The following is a 22,747-nucleotide window of genomic DNA, read 5'->3' on the forward strand; positions in this document are numbered from 1 at the left end:
GCTAGAATTAAGCTTATGATAACAAAAAAGAAAATAGATATTTTACATGGAATGCAATAGGGGATATAGTTACTAATCATACAGAAATTTTAAAATATAATTTTAGAGCAATAAATTTGAACATTTTTATAAAGACAGATTTCTAGAAAAGTATATAACTTCAAAATTGAGTGGAAAAGAAAGTCCAGATAGTGCTATGACAATTTAAAACATCTTCAAACTCTATAATAATTTCAAATACAGATATTTTATTAACATATCTCTTTAGAATGAATGATTTCAGGAATGCACAAATATTTCCAGTGAATAGAGCTAATAATAAGTCAAATATTTGTGGAAATGGTAGTGGTGGGGGATAATACTTATGAGAAGAACCTATCATTGGTACCTGAACTATACATAAGAAATTAGAATTCATGAGAATATGAATGAGAGTCAGGCATTACCTAGGTATAAAAAGGCTAAATAGCTGGGCATGGTGGCTCATGCCTGTAATCCCAACCCTTTGTGAGGCCAAGCCAAGTGGATAACCTGAGGTCAGGAGTTCGAGACTAGCCTGGCCAATGTGAAATCCTGTCTCTACTAAAAATACAAAATTAGCTGGGCATGGTGGTGGGCACCTGTAGTCCCAGCTACTTGGGAGGCTGAGGCACGAGAATCGCTTGAACCTGGGAGGCAGTTGCATTGAACTGAGATCACGCTACTTCACTCCAGCCCAGGCAACAGAGTGAGACCCTGTCTCAAAAAAATAAAATTAATAATAATAATTTTTAAAAAGTCTAAACAATATTTTAGTAAACCAAATTTAGCAGTTTTTAAGAAAATAGATAACCAAGTTGTGTTCATTCAAGATCATGAATTAATTGTACATTAGAAAAGTTAGTAAAGGAAATTCACATTAACAGATTGAAGATTGTGATCACTTGAATAAAAAAGAAAAAAATAGAAGAGAATAAAGAAAAATATTTGAGGTGATTGATATCCCCATTACCCTGATGTGATCATTACACATTGTATACAGGTATCAAAATAGCACATGTACCCCAGAAGTATGTACGACTAATATACATATATCAGTTTTTTTAAGAAGCATAAGAAGTCCCCAAACCACTAACGGTCTAGGCATTAAAGAATGTCTGTAAGTCAGGCATAGTGGTATGCACCTGTAGTCCCAGCTATTCTAGAGGCTAAGGCAGGAGGATCCCTTGAACCCAAAAGTTCAGTGCTGTAGTGTGCAATGATTGCACCTGTGAATGGCCACTGCACTTCAGCCTGGGTAATATAGTGAGGCATTATCTCTTAAAAGGAAGAAAAAAATCCATAAAGTAGATTTACTAAATGCTTGTAACTGTGTAACTGTTACAACAAAATCAGTATAAGATCGTGCCTTTGCACTCCAGCCTGGGCGACAGAGTGAGACTGTCTCAAAAAAAAAAGAAAAAAAAAAAAGAAGAAAAGATTCAGTATACCGCTTATAAGACATGAACAAACTTTTTACAAAAGAAGCAGTCTAAATGACAGAACACAAGAAGATGTTCAACATTATTAGTCAAGGAGATAAAAATATTTCAATGAAATAGTTCATAAAACTTACATTAGCAGTGTTAAGACATCAGATGGTAAATAGAGTTTGGGAGTATTTGGAGCAAGAACCTCAATCTGTCTGGGAATAAAAAATGGTCAACCATATGCTATGATCCACCATTTCCACTCAGGAATATATTCTCGAGTTGCATTGTTTAAATATAGTAGACATTAACCATATGTTAACATTGGTTAACATTGATTAAACAATTGGTTAACATTGGTTAACAAAGACATTGAGCCCTTGAAATGTGGCTAGTCAAAATAGAATGTGTTTTAACTGTAAAATATTGAATTTTGAAGACTTAGTAACAAAAAGGAATATAAAATATCTCAAATTTTAATAATTATTGCATGTCAAAATAGATTAAATATTTAAAATGTACCTCTTTTTATATTTTTTGTAGTTATGGAAAATTTAAGATCACATTGTGTTTGTATTGGATGGCACTACCCTAGAGGAGTTTAGATGTGTTCACCAGGAGCAATGTGTAATAATATAGCAGAATAATTCATTATAGTCACAAATTGAAAATATTTGAAGTATTTATCAGTACTTGACTATGTCATCATAGTAGTGAAAAGTAGCTATATAGTAGAGAAAAAAAGATTGCCATACACATCTTTATGAATACATAAAGAAAACAATGCTGAATGAAAGAAATGAGGGTTCATACACAATATGACTCCACAAAACTCAAGAACAGGTTAAATGAAACATGATTTTTTAGGTATACTTACGTATATAGATAGTTGCATAAAGAAAAACCTGGAATAATTATTACATAAGTCAGAATTTGTTCATTGTGGGGGCTGGGGGGAGGTGTAGGATACTCAGAAGTTTCTAAAATACTAACAGTTGTATTTCTCGTAGTTGTTACATGAATGCATTATAAGTTGCACATATATATTTTGTGTATTCTTCTAGGAGGCATATTTCATAACAATACTAAAAGGCTAGAATTAAAGGGGGATGGGTACTACAAAAGAGGCAAGCCAAAGCTGATTTATTTACTTCTTGAAGGTGCCACGTTGTTGTTCCTTGGTCTAAAGTCAAGGTAGGTTGATTGTCTCTGTTTTTTTTTTTTTTTTTTTTTTTTTGAGACAGTCTTGCTCTGTCACCCAGTCTAGAATGCAGTGGCGTGATCTTGGCTCACTGCAACCTCCGCCTCCCGGGTTCAAGTGATTCTCCTGCCTCAGCCTCCCAAGGGATTACAGACATGCACCACCATGCCCGGCTAATTTTTGTATTTTTAGTAGAGATGGAGTTTCACTGTCTTGGCCAGGCTGGTCTTGAACTCCTGACCTTGTGATCCACCTGCCTCAGCCTCCCAAAGTGCTGGGATTATAGGCATGAGCCACCGCAGTTGGTCAGTTGTCTCTGCTTTTTTGTGCCCACCTATTTGTCTTCCTTTCCAGTGGTCTGCTTGAGTGGTATAAATCTGTACAGTATTGAAGGCTTTGTTAACATAGGATGTAGAGATCAGATGTCCATCCCAAAAATACGCTGGTAGGCCTTTACATCTTATTATTGGTATCATTGGCTAGCATCTGGGCTTATGAGCTCAGGTATTTCCTGGTCCACTATCTCATGATACCTTCCCCTAACTAGAAATGTTTAATTTGTATTTACAGAATAAGAGAGAGAGAAACCCATTACAAGTTGCTCAGTATTCTATCCTCTGCCCAAGTTGCTTGTGTAGAAACTTAAATATACTAATGTGTTTATCTCCAACATTTTAGGAAGAACCTTCAAATTTGAAACTTCTGAATCACATCTGCCAATCACTTAATCTAATCTTTAGGCTCATTGCTTTTACAGTAGTGAAATATACCAGTTTTGTCCAGTACTACTTATATATTATCAGGTGAACTTATACTCCTCACTGGTGGCCTAAACATCAGTTCCCAGAATTTTTCTTGGATGTACTTAGCTTTGTGGTATTTGAGAGAACATTTCCAGTAGTGAGGCGATTGAGACCATCAGCAAGCACATTGTTGAGAGGTTACACTGTCAACAAAAAAGCCCACCTTTAGTGGCTTTCTTCTGCCTTGACCCGGACAGCATTCTGGAATTACTGGGGTCCTTGAGCCTTGGAAGACCGGATGGCTTTCATTCACTTTGACTTTGCTGATTACTTCACTGTCTTATGCAGCATCCCCCTTAGAAATGAGGCAAGTCCTTACCTGTATTTATTTCAGAGAGTGAAAGGAACTTCAGTTGTGGCAGAGTATTTGGTATAAAGGTGGAAATGCTGTACACATTTATCAGGAGATGGCTGGCAGACAGAAACAATAGCTTCATACTGACTTGTCAAGAGGAGAGTCATGTAAACTTCCTGTCTCCTTACCATCACTTGAGGTGAACTTTTCTCCTTATTAGAGAAGTACACCAAGTTGAGAACCTGTCTGGCTAAGCTTGTTCTTGACTAGCAGTCAACTATGTGCAAATTCCATTGGGAGTGCAGTTCTGGACCGAAACCTAACTTCTGTGAATCTCAGGCAGGAGTCATTTTTACCCTCTCCACCTCATGGGGTTGTAAAGAATTTGAAAACTGTAAAAAACTGGGCGTATATGAAGAAAGAACAAAGACCAGATGGTTATGTGGGACCAGAAACAATGCTACAAATGGAGGGAAGACCAAGAATTTAAAGAATATGGAAGCTTAGGCAGCCTTTACATAGAAACTGTACCATTAAAGTATAGTCTGTGGAGTTCTTCCAGGTGCCACAGTTCCATTATTAGTCCTCTTAGGTTGTATATTTCTTTTTTAAATTTATTATTATTATTTTTTGAGATGGAGTTTCGCTCTTGTTGCCCAGGCTGGAGTTCAATGGCGCAATCTCGGCTCACTGCAACCTCCTCCTCCCGGGTTCAAGCTACTCTTCTGCCTCAGCCCCCCGAGTAGCTGGGATTACAGACATGCGCCACCACGCCTGGCTAATTTTGTATTTTTAGTAGAGACGGGGTTTCTTCATGTTTCTCAGGCTGGTCTCAAATTCCCAGCCTCAGGTGATCTGCCCGCCTCGGCCTACCGACGTGCTGGGATTACAGGCATGAGCCACTGTGCCTGGATTATGTTGTATATTTCAAAATGCAAAATTCTTTTACACTCTTCCTAAACCTTACTCTGAAAGACTTCTCAGATCGCTTTCCTTTCATGGACAACGTGAGCTCTCAAGTTAACTGTAGTCACTCTTTAGAAATGGTTTTGAACTAAAGTTCTTTCTGCTGGACAGTCAAGTGAATCAAGAGACCTGATTTCAGAGGCCAGGCACAGTGGCTTATGCCTGTAATCCCAGCACTTTGGGAGGCTGAGGCAGGCGGATCACAAGATCAAGAGATTGAGACCATCCTGGCCAACATGGTGAAACCCCATCTCTACTAAAAATATAAAAATTAGCTGTGCGTGGTGGTTTCTCAACCTCAGTACTATTAACATTTCGAAGTAGGTGATTCTTTGTTGTAGAAGTTGTCTTATATGTCATAGGATGGTTAGCATTATCTCTAGTCTCTACCCACAAGATGCCAGTAGCATCCCCCCACCCCAATCCCATGACAATAAAAAATGTATGGTGGAGGTGTGGACAAAATCAAAACCCAGTTGAGAACCACAGAAGTCAGCCATTATTTGTATTCTTTTTCCCTTGTGTGTAATGTGTTGTTTTCCTCTCTGGCTTTCAAGACTTTTACTTTACCATTGATTTTTAGCAGTTTTACTGTGATGTGTCTTGGTTTGGTTTTCTTTGAATATATCCAATTTGAGGTTAGGTGAAACTTTTGAATTAGTAATTTGATGTTTTTCATCAAATTTGGGGACATTTCAGTCATTAATTCTTCAAATATTTTTTCTGTTCCTTATTCATTTTTTACTTTGGGAATTCACTTACAGGTATGTTACGCTATTTGATAATGTTTCACAGGTCCTTGAGGTTCTTTCTGTTTTTTTGTTTTCTTTTTTTGAGATACTACCCAGACTTCTTGTGAAATCCTGAGCTCAAGTGATCTTCGCACGTCAGCCTCCCGAGTAGCTGGGATTTCAGGCGTGAGCCGCCATGCCTGGTTCTTTCTGTTTCCTGAAATATTTGTGTTCTATAGATTGTACTGTGTTTATCAGTCTGTCTTAAACTTCACTAATATTTGTTTACCATTTTCATTCTATTTTTAGACCCGTCCAAGTATATATTTTTCAGTTCTGGAATTTCCATTTTTTATAGTTTGCATTTTTTCGGCTGTGATTTTGTATCTGTTCACTTATTAAGACCATGTTTTTCTTCTGTTTCTTCAAATATATTTATAATAGTTGCTTTGAAGTCCTTGTCTTAAAATCTGACATTTGACATCTGAAATCTTGTGATAACATTTGAGCGATCTACTGACTGCTTTTTTACCTTGACTATGTGTTACATTTTCTTATTTATTTTCACTGCTAGTATTTTTAAAAATTCTATATTGTGCATTATACATATGCTGTAGAGATTATAGATGTCATCTTCCTCTGAAGGCTGTTGAGTTTTTTTGTTTTATTGGGTGTTGTAGGCTACACTTGCAATTGTGTAGGCTTATTTTACTCTTTGTTAGGTTAGATCTGTGGAAAGCCTCTTTAACTTGACAGAACTTAACCTCCACATTCTGTGTCTCCTCTAGATCTTGTCAGGTTTTATATTAGGCTTTGCTAGTGAGTCTAGAGCAGGTCTTATTCTCTGTACTTGAGTGTGGACCTTATTCTGTAGCATGGCTTCATTTCAAAACTGTATCACAGATGAATGCCCAGAGTGTTAACGAGTGGCTTACAAAGGGTATCCATTCTTAACTGGGCTTGTATGCTCACCATCCCCCAGCACTACTGGACCTTTAGTGTATCTGTTCAGCTTAACCACATAGTAGTCACTTTAGGATATGTCTTAGGTAGTCTTATCCTGAACACATGTGCTCTGCCTCCAGCCAAGTACACACAGCAGCCTGACCCTCACATGGACTTATTGCCCGACTCTTCCCTGCATAGATTGTCTCCAGTGCTCTATTCCACAGGTTCCACTGCTTAAACTGTACTGAACTCTAAAGCACTACCTTCTCAGCTCAGCAGGATAGTTATACTTTGCTTGGGCTGAAGCTTGCTGTGCCATGGTTAGGAAATTGTACCCAGAAAGAGAGCTGGGGTGATTGTGGAGCCCATTTTGTGAGCTCTTCTCTCAGAGATCACAGTCTTACACTACTTTTGTTCAATCCCTAAAAATAGTTGTTTCATATTCATATAAGTTTTATGGTTATTTACATTAGGAGGCACAGGCTGGTATTGGTTACTCCATCATAGCCAAAAGCAGAAGACCATACACATTACATCATAAAATTAAAAGGTCTGACAGTATTAAGTCTTGGTAAAGAAGTGGTGCAACATGAATTCACACATCACTGTTGGTATTACATTAAGTTGTTACAACCAACTTGAGTATTACTTATTAAAGTTGATTGTTTATGTATCCTAAGAAGCATCAGTTCCATTTCCACATGTACATATGTATGCATGCATATTTCTAGTATGCATCAATTCCATTTCTAGTTATGTCTATACGTATACATATAGAGAAACTTTTGAATCTGTGGACTATGAGACACATACATATTGTTAAATCTAATAGCTTCATTATGTCTAAAATGGTATTATATGTATTTTGTATACAATGGTATGGTATTTAACAGTGAAATAATTGGTATAGAAATGAAGATGATTTTAAAAACAATGCCAATATAGATCAAATAAGAGAATGGTAAAATGGTGATAGTTGTTGAAACTATGTGATGTGTATATAGGACTTTGTTATACTATTCTATTTTTTTATATGTTAGAAAAATTCCAAAGTAAAGAAGTTTTAAGTTTGATGGATGGTAGCCATATAATATATGCAGAAAATATGATTTTATTAATATACAGTTCCAAAACTGGGGAAATGAAATATATTGCATAGGGAAACTTTCAAAGGTAATAAATGAAAGAACAGTTAGGAAATTGGTCTTTGCTAAGGTCAATATAGTGGTTTTTCTGAAGAGAAGGAGGGGAATGGGATTGGGCAAGGGCAAACAAGGGACTTCTAGGATATTGGCAGTGTCCTATTAACATAGATGGTAGTAGCATGTAGTATTCATTGTATTAATTTTTATACCGTACACATAGGTTTTATACAAGATATTTCAAAGTAAAACAGTTATTTACAAATAGCTGGATGAAAGAATTTTGAGAGTTTTAGGTTGGCATAATCAAGGGAAGCATCCTAGAGAAGCCTAGAACTTAAAACTAGGTCCTAAATAATGAATAGTCTGTATTATAAAACATCTGATCTAGGACCCACTATTATGCTTAGTATTCCTGACCAAAAATGAAGGACACAGAGGATAACTTCCACTGGAACACATTCACCTTGACTACAGTGTCTATCCCATTTGTTCACTCATTCATTCATCCATCCATTTATTCATTTAACAGATATTTGAGTAGCTGTTAGGTGCTAAGCATAGTGATAGGCAATTTGTGAACAGTGTTGAGGAGTAATGGAGTTTCCAGTCCCCAGATTCTTTATGATTCTCCTCTTTGTTGAGCTGGGATGAGAGACCTCTTTTGTATATTTGGTTTGAGGCGTGAACTAGTTAGCCCCAAACAACTGGCTGGCTTCTTTCTTGCCCTTTTTTTAAGACTGCCTGGTTTCTTTGCTCAGATTTCTGTGGCAGAGTCTTTCCCTTTTTCTCACTGCTAAGACAGCAATTGAAAAATTTGCTCTTTTATACATTCTTTCAAAAATTCCTGCCCTTGATGCATGCAAGAGTTTTGCCTTGATTATTAGACAATGTTTGGATATATGTACAAAATCAAACCAGAGAATAAGTAGTCTAGCTAGAGAAGGTAGCTGGTGGACTTGATTTATGAAAGGGAACAGTAAAAAAGAGAAGTTGAGGACAGAAAGTAGTGTGGGGTGCTCTAAGTGGGTAGATTGCCTCTTCAATGTTGAAATCTGTATATGGTTATTGCTAGAACAGTGGCTGAAGAAAATCTTGTGTTTCAAATAAAGTGGATTGAAGAGTACTTTTTGTGACCCAGAATTCAAAATTTAAAACTTATAAAGTCAATAAATGGAAAACAAATGAGTTTCTGAAGTGTCTTCATCAAATATAGAATTATGGCCAGTAGTAAAAAAAGAAAAAAGAGTTATGGCCAGTAATTATAATACAATCTATAAAGTTTCTAGTCACTCCTTCATTGATAGAATGCAGTAATATATAAGCACAAATGTATTTATTAATAGCCTGTTGATATAATTTATGAAAAAAAATACAGAGTTTACAACTTTTTTTCGAAATTGGCTCCTGAGTAACAAAAGGTTTCTTGACATTGTCTAATGAGAGCTAAGTATGTGAATTATCTAACAGAGTTCAATATTATTTGGGAATAGGTTTTAGAGCCCTTTTAAGTTGAAAATTGAGAATGATCAAAATATTCCTAATTCTCTTAAATCACCAGTAAAATACATATCACTTTATGCATAACCTTACACTTTAATATGCATCTAAGGCTGGGCAGTTGCACATGCCTGTAATCCCAGCACTTTGGGAGGCTGAGGCGGATAGATCACCTAAGGGCAGGAGTTTGAGACCAGCCTGGCCAACATGGTGAAATCCCTCTCTACTAAAAATATAAAACAATTAGCTGGGCATGGTGGTGGGCGCCTGTGGGAGCTACTTGGGAGGCTGAGGCAGGAGAATCTCTTGAACCTGGGAGGTGGAGGTTGAAGTGAGCCGAGATTGCACCACTGAACTCCAGTCCAGCCTGGGCAACAAGAGCAAAACTCTGCCTCAAAAAAAAAAAAAAAATTTCCAAATATATATGTAGTAATGTAGCAGGATCATATTTATAAAGTAAAATATTGAAGTGCTTGAATTTTGAAGTACTTGAGCATATTTATAAAGATTCTAATTTGGTGGGTCTTCCTGTCCATAGTCATCTTTCTCTTTAGAAACTTATTTATTTTCAATTTTATTATTTTATTTTATTTATTTATTTTTGAGATGGAGTCTCATTCTGTCGCCCAGGCTGGAGCACAGTGGCGGGGTCTCGGCTCATTGCAACCTCCACCCTCTAGGTTCAAGCAATTCTCCTGCCCGCAGCCTCCTGAGTAGCTGGGATTATAGGTGGTCACGACAATGCCTGGCTAATTTTTGAATTTTTAGTAGAGATGGGGTTTCACCATGTTGGCCCGGCTGGTCTCAAACTCCTGACCTCAAGTAATCCACCTGTCGTGGCCTCCCAAAGTGGTGGAATTATAGGCGTGAGCCACTGCCCCGGCCTGAGGCTAATATTTAAAATAATTATATCTACTTTTAGTTGTTATTTCCCTATGCTTTTCAGCATTTTTTGAACATGAAAGGATATGGTAAAACTATACTTGTTTGGGCACTTTTCAGTGGTCAGGACATTTTCGAAATGTATTCATCCTTTCGTTAGGTTTTTCTTTCTGTGCATTAACAGTTGGGTTTGATTATATCAGTGCATACATTCATTGAGTAGAATAGCAAGTGGCATTGCTAGCACATTTAAAAAGTGTATTATTATTGCTAAACAAGTATAATTGAATTTCTGTAAGTTAAATGTTAGCACTACAGTACTCTGAAGATTGTTCGGGTAGGTGAGGAGGGACCAGATTGCAAAGTATCTTGAAAGTTACATAGGAATTTATAATAAAGAGCAATTGTAGTTTTTATAAAGAAAGTGGAATGATCAAAATAGTGGTTTAATAGGTTTATATATGTGAGGCATTAACCTAGATCAGAATAGAGGAGGACAGAAGTTGAGTTAAAAACCCACTTATAATAATCCAAGGGTGAAATGAAGTGCTAAACAAAAGGAATATTGTTTATTTTCTCCACATTCATTAACAACTTACGTGAGAATGAAAAAGTGCCAAAATTGGAAGAGATTTTAAAGAAACAGTTCATAATACCTTGTGAAAGAAGTAGGGACATTAACAAGGAAAACCTAGGAGAGAATGATCTTGAGATCAGATTTGGAAATGTTGAGTTGATATCATGGTGTCTATTCATGTGAAATATCTTTTACCCTCTCTCTAAATCCTAGAGATGATAAGAAGGCCAGAAATGTAGATTTTGGAGTATTTAGTAAAGAAGGGAGACTTAAAGCAGGAAAAGTGATTGAACGTTTTAAGTTATTAAAGAAAAGGAGAGGGAACAATTGAGACAGGAAGTCCACTAGTGGTAATTTGGAGGGGAAAAAAATAGGTGTGGGCCGGGCGCGTTGGCTCACGCCTGTAATCCCAGCACTTTGGGAGGCCGAGGCAGGCGGATCATTAGGTCAGGAGTTCGAGACCATCCTGGCCAACATGGTGAAACCCTGTCTCTACTAAAAATACAAAAATTAGCCAGGCACTGTGGCACACACCTGTAGTCCCAGCTATTCAGGAGGCTGAGGCAGGAGAATCACTTGAACCCAAGAGGCGGAGGTTGCAGTGAGCCAAAATCGTGCCACTGCACTCCAGCCTGGGCGACAGAGCAAGACTCCATCTCAAAACAAAACAAAACAACAAAAAAATAAGTGTGGTTATTATATATAGTTTTATTGAAGAAGCCAAGAAAATAAACAGTGTCTGAGATTATGACCCATAAAGGGACACATTCTATCTCAACTATAGCTTTAATTTTTTTTTTTTCAAACAGGGTCTCACCCTGTTGTGCCCAGGCTGGAATGCAGTGGTGAGATCATAGCTTACTGCAGCCTCAAACTCTTGGGCTCAAGGGAGCCTTCTGTCTCAGCCTCCCCGGTAGTTGGAACTACAGGCATGTGTTACCACACCTGACTAATTTTTTACTTTTTTTGTGGAGATAATGTCTCGCTGTGTTGCTCATGCTGGTCTTGAATTCCTGGCCTCAAGTAATCCTTCCACATCAGCCTCCTGAATAGCTGGAATTATAGATGTGAGCCACTGCACTCAACCAACTTTCATCTTTTTTCCCCCACTGACTTCTTATTTTAAGGCAGGGAAAATTCTTTGAACCCGGGAGGTGGAAGTTGCAGTGAGCCAAGATCACACCACTGCACTCCAGCCTGGGCAAGACAGCAAGACTCTGTCTAGGAAAAAATAAATAAATAAATAAATATAAAATAAAAAAACAAAAATCCCTTACTGCTGACCACCTTGGACCTGCCATCAGACTGTAATTCACATTGACATGAATAGGAAGTGAGAAAGTCAAAGCACCAAGCGTTCTTTCAAGCAATTTGGCTGAAGGGAAATCCTTGTTGCTTAAACTTCCTCTTTCTAGTCAGACCAATATGAGTTGCAGAGAAATGTATACTTTGAAAGACAATGTAATTTTCTCACTTAATGTTATGAATATTTTTGCGTATCAGTACTATGCATCTATATTTTATTCCCTCCAAGTCTTCATTTTGAAATATTTCAAACCTCCAGAAAAGTTACATACATAATATGAGGAATGCCAGTATATTGTTCACCTAGATTCGGCAAACATCTTACCATATTGCCTTTTTTTCTATGTATAATATATATAGGTGCATATATGTACATTTTTTTCCTGAATCATTTGAGAGTTACTTGTAGACATTATGTCAACTTATCCTAAAATACATCAGCAAGTATCTCTTAAAAACAAGTATACTCTCCTACATAACCACAATTATCAAAAACTCAAGAAGTTTAACATTGATAGAATGCTATTATTGAATATGCAGTTTATATTTACATTTCTCCAGTTATCTCAGCTGTCCTTTTTAATTTCTTTTATTTTTTTCTAAGTCAGTTCCAGCCAGGAATCACACACTGCATTGAGAGTCATATAATTTTAATGTTCTTTCATTTAGAACAGTTATGCTGCTTTTTTTTTTTTTTTTTTTTTTTTGAGGTGGAGTCTCGCTCTGTCTCCCAGGCTAGAGTGCAGTGGCCTGATCTCGGCTTGCTACAACCTCTGCCTCCCAGTTCAAGCAATTCTCCTGCCTCCGCCTCCCAAGTAGCTGGGACTACAGGTGTCCGCCACCACTCCCGGCTAATTTTTGTATTTTTAGTAGAGATGGGGTTTCACCATATTGGCCAGGCTGGTCTCGAACTCCTGGCCTTGTGATCCGCCCACCTCGGCCTCCCGAAGTGCTGGGATTACAGGTGTGAGCCACTGCGCCCGGCCTGCTTTTTTTTTTTCTTTTTGGCTGTTAATGACATTGATGTTTTTCAAGAGTTCAGGCCAGTTGTTTTGTCCTTCAGTTTGGATTTGCCCGATATGTTTATATGATTAGCTTCAGGTTAAGTTTTTTTTTTTTTTTTTGAGATGGAATCTCGCTCTGTCACCCAGGCTGGAGTGCAGTGACACGATCTTGGCTCACTGCAGCCTCTGCCTCCTGAGTTCAAGTGATTCTCTGGCCTCAACCTTCCGAGTAGCTGGAATTACAGGCATGCACCACCACATCCGGCTAATTTTCTGTATTTTCAGTAGAGACAGGGTTTCACCATGTTGGCCAGGCTGGTGTTGAACTCCAGACCTCAAGTGATCTGCCCACCTTGGCCTCCCGAAGTGCTGGGATTACAGGCGTGAGCCACCACGCCCAGCCAGGTTAAGTATTTTTGACAAGAGCCACCGCGCCCAGCCAGGTTAAGTATTTTTGACAAGAACATTATATAGGGAATGTGCCCTGTTCAGTATATGCTCTCCAGAGACATGTGATGTCAGTTACAAAATTTGATGTGGTTAGAATTGGTGATTTGGTCATTTGGTTATGATGGTATCTACCAGATTTGCTCACTATAAATGTACCTTTTCTTCTTTGTAATTAATAAATGATCCTTGGAGTGATATTTTAAAACTGTGTTCCCCGACAGTCTTTATTCAATATTTTAGCTTCCACTAATGATTTTTGCTTGAATCAGCTATTATGCTTATTATAAGATGGTTTGTTTTTTTTTTTTTTTTTTGAGGTGGACTCTCGCTCTATGCCCAGGCTGGAGTGCAGTGGCACAATCTCGGCTCACTGAAACCTCCACCTCCCGGGTTCAAGCGATTCTCCTGCCTCAGCCTCCCGAGTAGCTGAGACTACAGGGCGTACCACCACGCCCAGCTAATTTTTGTATTTTCAAGAGACGAGGTTTCACCATGTTAGCCAGGATGGTCTCGATCTCCTGACCTCGTGATCCGCCTGCCTCGGCCTCCCAAAGTGCTGAGATTACAGGTATGAGCCACTGTGCCTGGCCAAGATGGTGATTTTTAAATTTGTTATTCCCTGTACGTCTGTCAGTATTCTTCTATAAAGAATAACTTTCCTCTCCACTTCATTTTTTATTTTTATATTTTAATTTTCTCCCTTTTTAGTGCTAATATGGACTCCAACATGGATTTCTATCCGTTCTTGTCCTCATTCATTTTGATGTTCAGAATATCTCAAACCTAGTCAGGTTAGAGCTCTCTCAAGATGGCTCCTGCTTATAACCAGCATGTCCTCATCTGTTCAGCACATGTATATTTTATGGCACAACAAAGTGGTTTTCTTCTTTCTTTTTTACTTTTGTTTTTTAATTGTGATAAAGCATACACAACAGAATGTATTATTTTACAGTTTTAAGTTTACAATTTTGGTTTGCCTTTTTTTTTTTTTTTTTTTTGAGATAGAGTTTTGTCACCCAGGCTGGAGTGCAGTGGTGCGACCTTGGCTCACTGCAACCTCCACCTCCTGGGTTAAGCGCCGATTCTCCTGCCTCAGCCTCTTGAGTAACTGGGATTACAGGTGCCCGCCAGCACACCCAGCTCATTTTTGTATTTTTAGTTGACACAGAGTTTCACTATGTTGGCCAGGCTGGTCTTGAACTCCTGACCTCAGCTGATCTGCCTGCCTTGAACACCTAAAGTGTTGGGATTACAGGCATGAACCATCACACCTGGCCTTGGTTTGCCATTTATTTATTTATTTATTAATTTTGAGACAGAGTCTCTGTCGCCCAGGCTGGAGTGCAGTGGCACAATCTTGGCTCATTGCAACTTCCGCTTCCTGGGTTCAAGTGAGTCTTCTGCCTCAGCCTCCTGAGTAGCTGGGACTACAAGTGTGTGCCACCACGCCTGGCTAATTTTTGTATTTTTAGTAGAGATGGGGTTTCACCATATTGGCCAGGCTGACCTTGAACTCCTGACCTCGTGATCCATCTGCCTTGGCCTCCCAAAGTGCTGGGATTACAAGCATGAGCCACGGTGCCTGACCAGTTTGCCTTTTAAAATGTGGTCTTCCCTGGTTTATCCCTGGCCTACTTCTCTCATTGCTTTGATAGCTTGTCCAGAAATAATAGACTCTATTCTTAAGTTTTGGGTTTTTATTTATCAACTGTATGCTAATGACTCCCTTGTGTCTTTTTGGGACTCTAGAACTATATTACCAGTAGCCTACTAAATTCTCCAGTTATTTGTCTTATGTTTCATAGGCATCTTTTTTATATTGTGTCTCTCATTTAAAAAAATGAAAGAAAACCTACCCCTAACCTATATTTTTTATTTTGCTTGGATGCCTTAGGAGTCCCCATCCATTTATCCTAACTTCTAACATGTAATTTGTCACTAGGTCCTATCAGTCCTTTCATATTCATTCCTACTGCCATGCGTCATCTCTCTATAGAAGTTTTATAGGAGGTTTTTGGCTTTAGTTCATTGTCTTTCTAGCTTAACTCTTGTCAGAGTAGTCTTTCCTCCTTATTTCTCATTTCATTTTTTTTTTTCCTAGCAAATAAGATAATTTACTACAAGTCCAAGAAGCAGTTCTTGATTTTAGGCAAAGCTTTGTATAAGACACCAAAGAATGACTTTGCTTTTCTTTACCCCTATCTTTGGTGTACTTTCCTCTGTGTTAGCTTCATTTTCATTTATGCTTTCTCTGAGTGGGCGCAACAATGGCCATTGATAGTTTCAGGCTTACATTATTTTCAAAGTAAATGATTCCAAGGAAAATCCTTCATCCTTCTAAAATCCTTCATCATCATAAAATATAAATATGATTATCTCTCTGTTTTTCTTAATGCTATTCAGTGGTTCCTCACCCCCTTCAGGATAAAGTTCTTATTTGGCAAGCAAGAATTCATGAATTCTTGATTTGGCTTTTACATATTTTCATTGTCCTGTTGCTCTTGCTTTAAAATTTATATCTATACATACCAAGTTGCATGTGCTGTTTCCTCTGCCTGCAGTGGCTTTTCACATTGTTTACTTGCCAAACTCGTTATCTTTTAGCTAAATAAACCCCAGTTCAGATATTACTCTTCCAGGAAATTTTTATTTGATAAATTTTATGCTCAATCCCAGAAAAATTACTCTCCTATTCTACCTTTGTACCACATATGTATGTTTGTTTTTGACTTATACTAAATTGTAATCTGTTTACAAATTTTTTTTTTTTTTTTTGAGATGGAGTTTTTGCCCTGTCACCCAGGTTGGAGTGTAATGGTGTGATCTCGGCTCACTGCAACCTTCGCCTTCTGGGTTCAAGCAGTTCTCCTGCCTCAGCCTCCCTAGTAGCTGGGTAAACTACAGGCACCTGGCACCATGCGCAGCTAATTTTTATATTTTTAATAGAGATGAGGTTTCACTGTGTTGGCCAGGCTGCTCTGGAACTCTTGACTTCAGGTAATCCACCTGCCTCAGCCTCGCAAAGTGCTGGGATTACAGGTGTGAGCCACTGTGCCCAGCCTACAAATTTTCTTTATATCCATTAGATCATTAAATCTCTTTGTCCCTTTTTGAACAAGGCAAGGTATAAATTTATTAAAAATAACAGTAACAAAAAAAAAATTAGGCTTTGGTTGTGCATCCAGTTGTGGTAGACTGGCTAATTCAGATCAACCCTATTGCTGAGAACAGCTGAAAAAGTAGGTTTAAAAAATCTGTGTGAAGGCACAGTAGAGGGCCAAGACAGTAAAACATCATGTGGTCAAAATCTGGAAAGAGAGTCAGAACCCAGCAGCCGTGGACCCCGTGGAGCCGCCAGCCCCGGGCCTGTTCCGAGACTTCGGGGAACCTGGTCCAAGCTTTCCGGGAACGGCGGCAGGTACCGCGGCCCCGCGCAGCCCCTGGTGGCAGCGTAGGGCAGCCCAGCAGAAGTTCCACCTCGTGCCAAGCGTCAACAACATGAGTGACAGCCAGGAGCTGCAGTGGATGGTACAGCCTCATTTCCTGGGGCCCAGCAGTTACCCCAGGCCTCTGAACTACTCCCACAACCCCAGCCAGGAGTCATCCGGGCCCCAGGGCCGCCTCCAGGGGTACGTCTAAGGCCTTGTGAACAGATCAACCTGGAGGAAGAGGAGCGCCGCCGAGTAAGGCGGGAGCGGAACAAGCTGGCTGCGGCCAAGTGCGGGAACCGGAGGAAGGAAATGACCGACTTCCTGCAGGTGGAGACTGACAAACTGGAAGATGAGAAATCCGCGCTCCCGAGAGAGATTGAGGAGCTGCAGAAGCAGAGGGAGCGCCTGGAGCTGGTGCTGGAAGCCCACTGACTCATCTGCAAAATCCCCGAAGGAGCCAAGGAGGGGGACACAGGCGGTACCAGCAGCACCAGCAGCCCGCCAGCCCCCTGCCGCCCTGTACCTTGTATCTCCCTTTCCCCAGGGCCTGTACTTGAACCTGAGGCACTGCACACCCGCATGCTTATGACCACACCCTCCCTAACTCCTTTCACCCCCAACCTGGTCTTCACCTATGCCAGCACTCCTGAGCCCTGTGCCTCAGCTCGTGGCAAAGGAGTAGCAGCAGCAGCGGAGACCCTCTGACCCCCTTGGCTCTCCACCTGTTCTCGCTTTGTGAGGCACCCGAGCCTTACTCGCTGCAGGTGCCACCCTAAGCAACGTCTCCTCCCCTTCCCGCACCGGTCCAGCTGACCTGGACAGTATCCCACACCCAACTCCAGCAGCTTCTTCTCCATCCCTCTAATGAGACTGACCATATTGTGCTTCACAGTAGAGCCAGCTTGGGGCCACCAAAGCTGCCCACTGTTTCTCAGGAGCTGGCCTCTCTAGCACAATTTGCACTAAATCAGAGACAAAATGTTTCCCATTTGTGCCGGAGGAATCCTGGCAGCCCAGAGACTTTGTAGATCCTTAGAGGTCCTCTGGAGCCCTAACCCCTTCCAGATCACTGCCACACTCTCCATTACCCTCTTCCTGTGATCCACCCAACCCTACCCCCTGACAGAAGGTGCCACTTTACCCACCTAGAGCACTAACTCTCCAGCCCCACTGCCAGCAGCAGCAGGTGATTCGAGCAGGCCATTTTGCCGCCCCCTCCTGAACCGCACAGCTCAGGAGGCGCCCATGGTTTCTGTGATGAGCTGATCTGCGGATCTCAGCTTTGAGAAACCTTCAGCTCCAGGGAATCCAAGCCTCCATAGTGAGGGCAGCTGCTGTTTATTTTCCTAAAGAGAGTATTTTTATACAAACCTACCAAAATGGAATAAAAGGCTTGAAGCTTAAAATAAAAAATTTAAAAAAGGTCTGGAAAGAGAAGGAAACCTAGAGAAATAAGGCTAACATTTGGGTCTTCATTTCCCTCAGACGCATCTGCCAGTTCCATCCTAGGCCTCAAACTTTTAGTAATGTCTGGTCATCAAAAAATAACCAGGAATATCAGAAGACAATATGATATGATAGAAAAAAACAAAAGAAACAACAGGAAATAGACCCCTAGTGATCCAGAAAATAGAGTTATCAAGCAGACTTCATTTTTAGTAAGTTAAAAAATAAAAGATAAGATGGAGAATTTCAGTATAGAGCCAGAAACTTTAAAAAATAATCAAGTGGAAATTTTAGAACTGCAAAATATGATAAGTAATGGGTAGGCTTAATAGTAGATCAGGACAGTGAAAAGATAATTATTAAACTAGAGGATGGATCAAAAGAAAAATCCAGAGTGAAGCATTGAGCAAAAAGATGGAAAATACAGAAAAGGGTGTAAGAGACATAGTCCAACACATATCTTTGAATCCTCCAAAGGGGGAGGAGAGAGAATAAAGCATAAGTAATATTTGAAGAGATTATGGGTAAGAATTTTCCAAAACTGATGAAAGACACCAAAGGACAGATTCTAGTCCTAAAAACTTCAAAGAAGATAAATACAAAGAAAACCTCATCGAGACCATCCATATAAAACAGCTGAAAACAAATAAAAGCTGGATAAAAAGGACAGATTACTTTACAAGCATTAATAGTAAGACTTACAGCTAACTTCTCAATAGAAATAATGGAGGTGAGGGAACAAAGGGATGATGTAGTTACAGTGCCTGTAAGGGAAAGTAGTGTTCAAGAATAAAGGTAAACAAATAATTGAATTGTATGCTTAAATAGGTGAATTTATGAGGTGTAAAATAAAGCTCTAAATAAACCTGTATAAAAATGAAGGTAAAATAGAGATATTATCAGAGACATGAAAACTATGAAAATTTATTTTCAGCAGATCTGCTTTAAAGAAAATACTAAAGGGAATTTTTCAGGCAGAGGAAAATGATTCCAGAAAGAAGCTTGGAGATGCACGAAGAAATGAAGAGCAATGGGAAGGGTAAATATGTGTGTATATTTAAATAAATATTGGCAATAAACACAACAAAGCTGGTGTAACTCTATTTACTGTAACAGGCAAAGTAGGTTTTTAAGGCAAAACTTATTCAAGATATAAAGATGGATGTTTTATAATCATGACAAGTCTCATTGCCTCAGAAGATATGATAGTTCTAAATTTGTGTGCCTCTAATAATGTAGCTTCAAAATACATAAAATTTACAGGCAAATAGGTGCATTCATAATCATAGTGGGAGATTTTATAAAGAAAAGTGTAAGATGGAGCAATCAGAACCAAAAAATCAGTAAGGTTATAGAAAATGTGGATGCAGTTTAGAAAAGTCAATTCCAATTGGATTAGTTCTGAATGTGAAACACAAAATAATAAAACTTACAGAAATAATAACTCAGTAATATTTGATTGGGGAAGATTTATTGAACAGGAAACACAGTGAAGGAAGTGATTGATAAATTGTACTACATTAAAGGACTTCTTTTCATCAAGATACTATAAGAGAATAAAAAGGCAAGTTAAAAAGTGTCAAAAGGTATTTACAACATTTTATAAAGAACTCTTACAAATCAATAAGAGAAAGACAACCCTATAGAAAAATGAGCAATAGTATTGAATAGTCACCTCAACAAAGGAAGCTATCCAAATCAGCAAATATACTCAAGGTTTTCAGCCTCATTAGTAATCAGAGAGATGCAAATTAAAGCTACAGTGAGATAACACGTATACCTACCAGGATGACTACATTAAAATCTTTTTCTGAATTTTTATTTTGAGATATTTATAGATGCACAGGAAGTTGCAAAAATTGTACACAGAGGTACTGTATACCCTCACTTCCCTTCAAATATCACATCTTGTATAACTATATATACATCTTATATAACTATAGCACAATGCTGGGCAAGGTGGCTCATGCCTGTAATTCCAGCTGTTCTGGAGGCTGAGGCAGGTGGATTGCTTGAGGCCAGGAGTTCGAGACCAGTGTGGGCAACATAGTGAGACTCCATCTCTTAAAAAAAAAATTAAAAGAAAAAAAATAGCCTGTCATGGTGGCATGCACCTGTAGTGCCAGCTACAGGTTGAGGCAGAAAGATCAACTGGGCGCAGGAGTTCAAGGCTACAGTGAGCTGTGGTCGTACCACTGTGTTCCAGTCTGGGAAACAGAGCAAGACCCTGTCTGTAGGGGGGGAGAAAAAAGGAAATACATTGTATAATATTAAAACCAGAAAATAATATTAAAACCAGACATTTCTTATCACAAATGTATGTGTATAGTTTTGTGCCATTTTATCACCTGTAGATTCATATAACTACCAGCACAGTCAAGACACTGAACTGTATTAATATCACAAAATTCTCCCTGTGCTCTCTAAAGTTTAGAGTCTTTAGAGTCTCACTCACTTGCCTCACCTCCACTATCCCTAACCCCTGGAAACCACGAATCTGTTCTTCATCTCTATAATTTTGTCATTTTGAGAATGTTACATGATGGAATCACACATTTCTTAGAACAGTTTTATATTCATTGCAAAATTGAGCAGAAGATAGATCTTCCATAGATCTTCTTCCCCCACACAAGCATAGCCTCCGGTATTGTCAACCTCCCCTACCACAGTGGTACATTTGTTGCAATTGATGAACCTACCTAGATGTATCATTCTCACTAAAAGTTTATAGTTTACATTAGGGTTCATTCTTGTTCAAATGGCTAAATTTTGAGACTGAAAATACCAAGCATTGGTGCAGAAGTAGATCAACAGGAACTTTAATATACTGCTAATGGGGAAATAAATAGGTACAGCCACTGTGAAAAACTGGTATTTTCTACTAAGGCTAAATAAAAACCTGCTCAATTCAGCAATTCCACTCCTAAGTAAATATCCAACAAAAATTTGTGTTCCTGTTCACCAAAAGAAGTTTTTGTAAAAACGTATTTATAGGAATTCATTTGTAATAGCTGTAATCTGAGAAAGGACCCAAATGCTCATCAATAGCAGAATGGATTTCTTTAAAAATTGCAGTGTATTCATATGGTAGAATAGAGTAAGGGTAGACAGACATTTTCTGTACAGAGCTGTAAAGTAACTACCTTAGACTTTGTGGGTCATACGTTGTCAGTGGTCATACGTTATCCACCTAACTCTGCAGTTGTAGCAATGAAGTAGTCATAGGCAATATGTAAACAAATGGGTGTGGTTATGTTCTAAAACAGCCATTTATAAAAACAGACTTTAGCCTTTGGGCCTGTAGTTTGCTGACCTCTGCTGTAGAGCCACAAACTGTGATTACACGCATGTACGTGGATCAATCTCCTAAACATAATTTTGCATGAAAGAAACCATACGGTATAATTCAATTTTTATAAAGTTCAGAAACATGCAAAACACCTATTGTATTGAAGTCAGTGTATGAGCTATCTGGGGGGGAGAAAGAGGAGATCCTGACCAGAAGGGACATGAAAAGGAAGCTTCTAGGGTGCTAGTAATTGCTTTACCTGAATGGTGATTACTTAAGTCTGTTTACCTTTGATTATTCATTGAGATGTATACTTATGATTTGTACACTTCTCATGTATGTGTGTGTGTGTGTAATACATTAATGAATTAGTTAAAAATAAAAACTAAACTAAAACATATACAACTTGTGTTTCCATCAGGGTAGAATTGTGTTATTTATCTCTGGCATGTAGTAAACATACAATAATTATTTACAGAATTGGGAGTTGCTAATAGCAAGCTCTGTAGCAAGATAAGGGACAAGAGGAGTGAGCAATGATTCTGATTTAGCCTGAAGAGCTTATTGAAAACTTTTGAGGAAGAAATGTTGATAAATATACATTTTGACATAATTAAAGATACTTTAGTGATAAAAAGATCATAATCTAAAAGGCTAACATTGGGATTTAATAAACGGTTTGAGCTGACAAGTGACTTCATCTTTGAAGACAGAAGGAAAAGATTCTTTTGTTATTAAGAGCAAGCTACTACTTGTAATGATATTTAATTTGCTTCCTATTTTAAATTTGCTTCAATCTGACAAATTCTTTGTTATGTTTTTTACTTGCTTAAACCCTCTTTGGATGTTGCCTGTAAAGATTCATGTACCCATTAGTACCTTGTGGCATAGATGTGATATAGGGTTTTATTGGGAAAAACTTAGAAGAAATAGTAGAGTGTAAGCAGTCCCTCAAACTCCTTTTTTCTCTCACAGTTTAGGCCAGACATAGAGGGTCTTTATGCACCTGTGGCAAAGTGAACTTCCAGTAGAGAATGACCTCTATCCTCTGTAACGCTCCACACATTTGTAGGGCAGGGATGGAAACACCTAAGTGACTATGTAATAATAGTTACAAAGGGGAAGCCTCCAGAACCCCAGAGTCAGAGGGGGGTCTATTCTTCCTTTGAGCTAACAACAGAGTCAGAGAGGGGTCTATTCTTCCTTTGAGCTAACAACTCAAACCTACTGAGTCTCTTCGCTGCAGCTATCCAGGGCCATCCAGATTTATCTTTATCACATGCATCCATTATTATAAAACAAAGTGAAATCTTCTTGACCCAGTATTAA

General features: G+C 38.8%; 1 protein-coding gene and 1 pseudogene across 21 annotated transcripts in view; both read left to right on the forward strand.

The window, feature by feature from the left end:
• The window catches only part of LARP1B (La ribonucleoprotein 1B), a 154,060-nt gene that overhangs the window by 76,728 nt on the left and 54,585 nt on the right, over positions 1-22,747 (forward strand). The window lies entirely within an intron of this gene.
• On the forward strand, positions 3,691-19,191 carry LOC103236679 (fos-related antigen 1 pseudogene; annotated as a pseudogene).

Source organism: Chlorocebus sabaeus, chromosome 7 (assembly GCF_047675955.1).
Source record: "Chlorocebus sabaeus isolate Y175 chromosome 7, mChlSab1.0.hap1, whole genome shotgun sequence".
In the NCBI taxonomy this organism is placed as follows: Eukaryota; Metazoa; Chordata; class Mammalia; order Primates; family Cercopithecidae; genus Chlorocebus; species Chlorocebus sabaeus.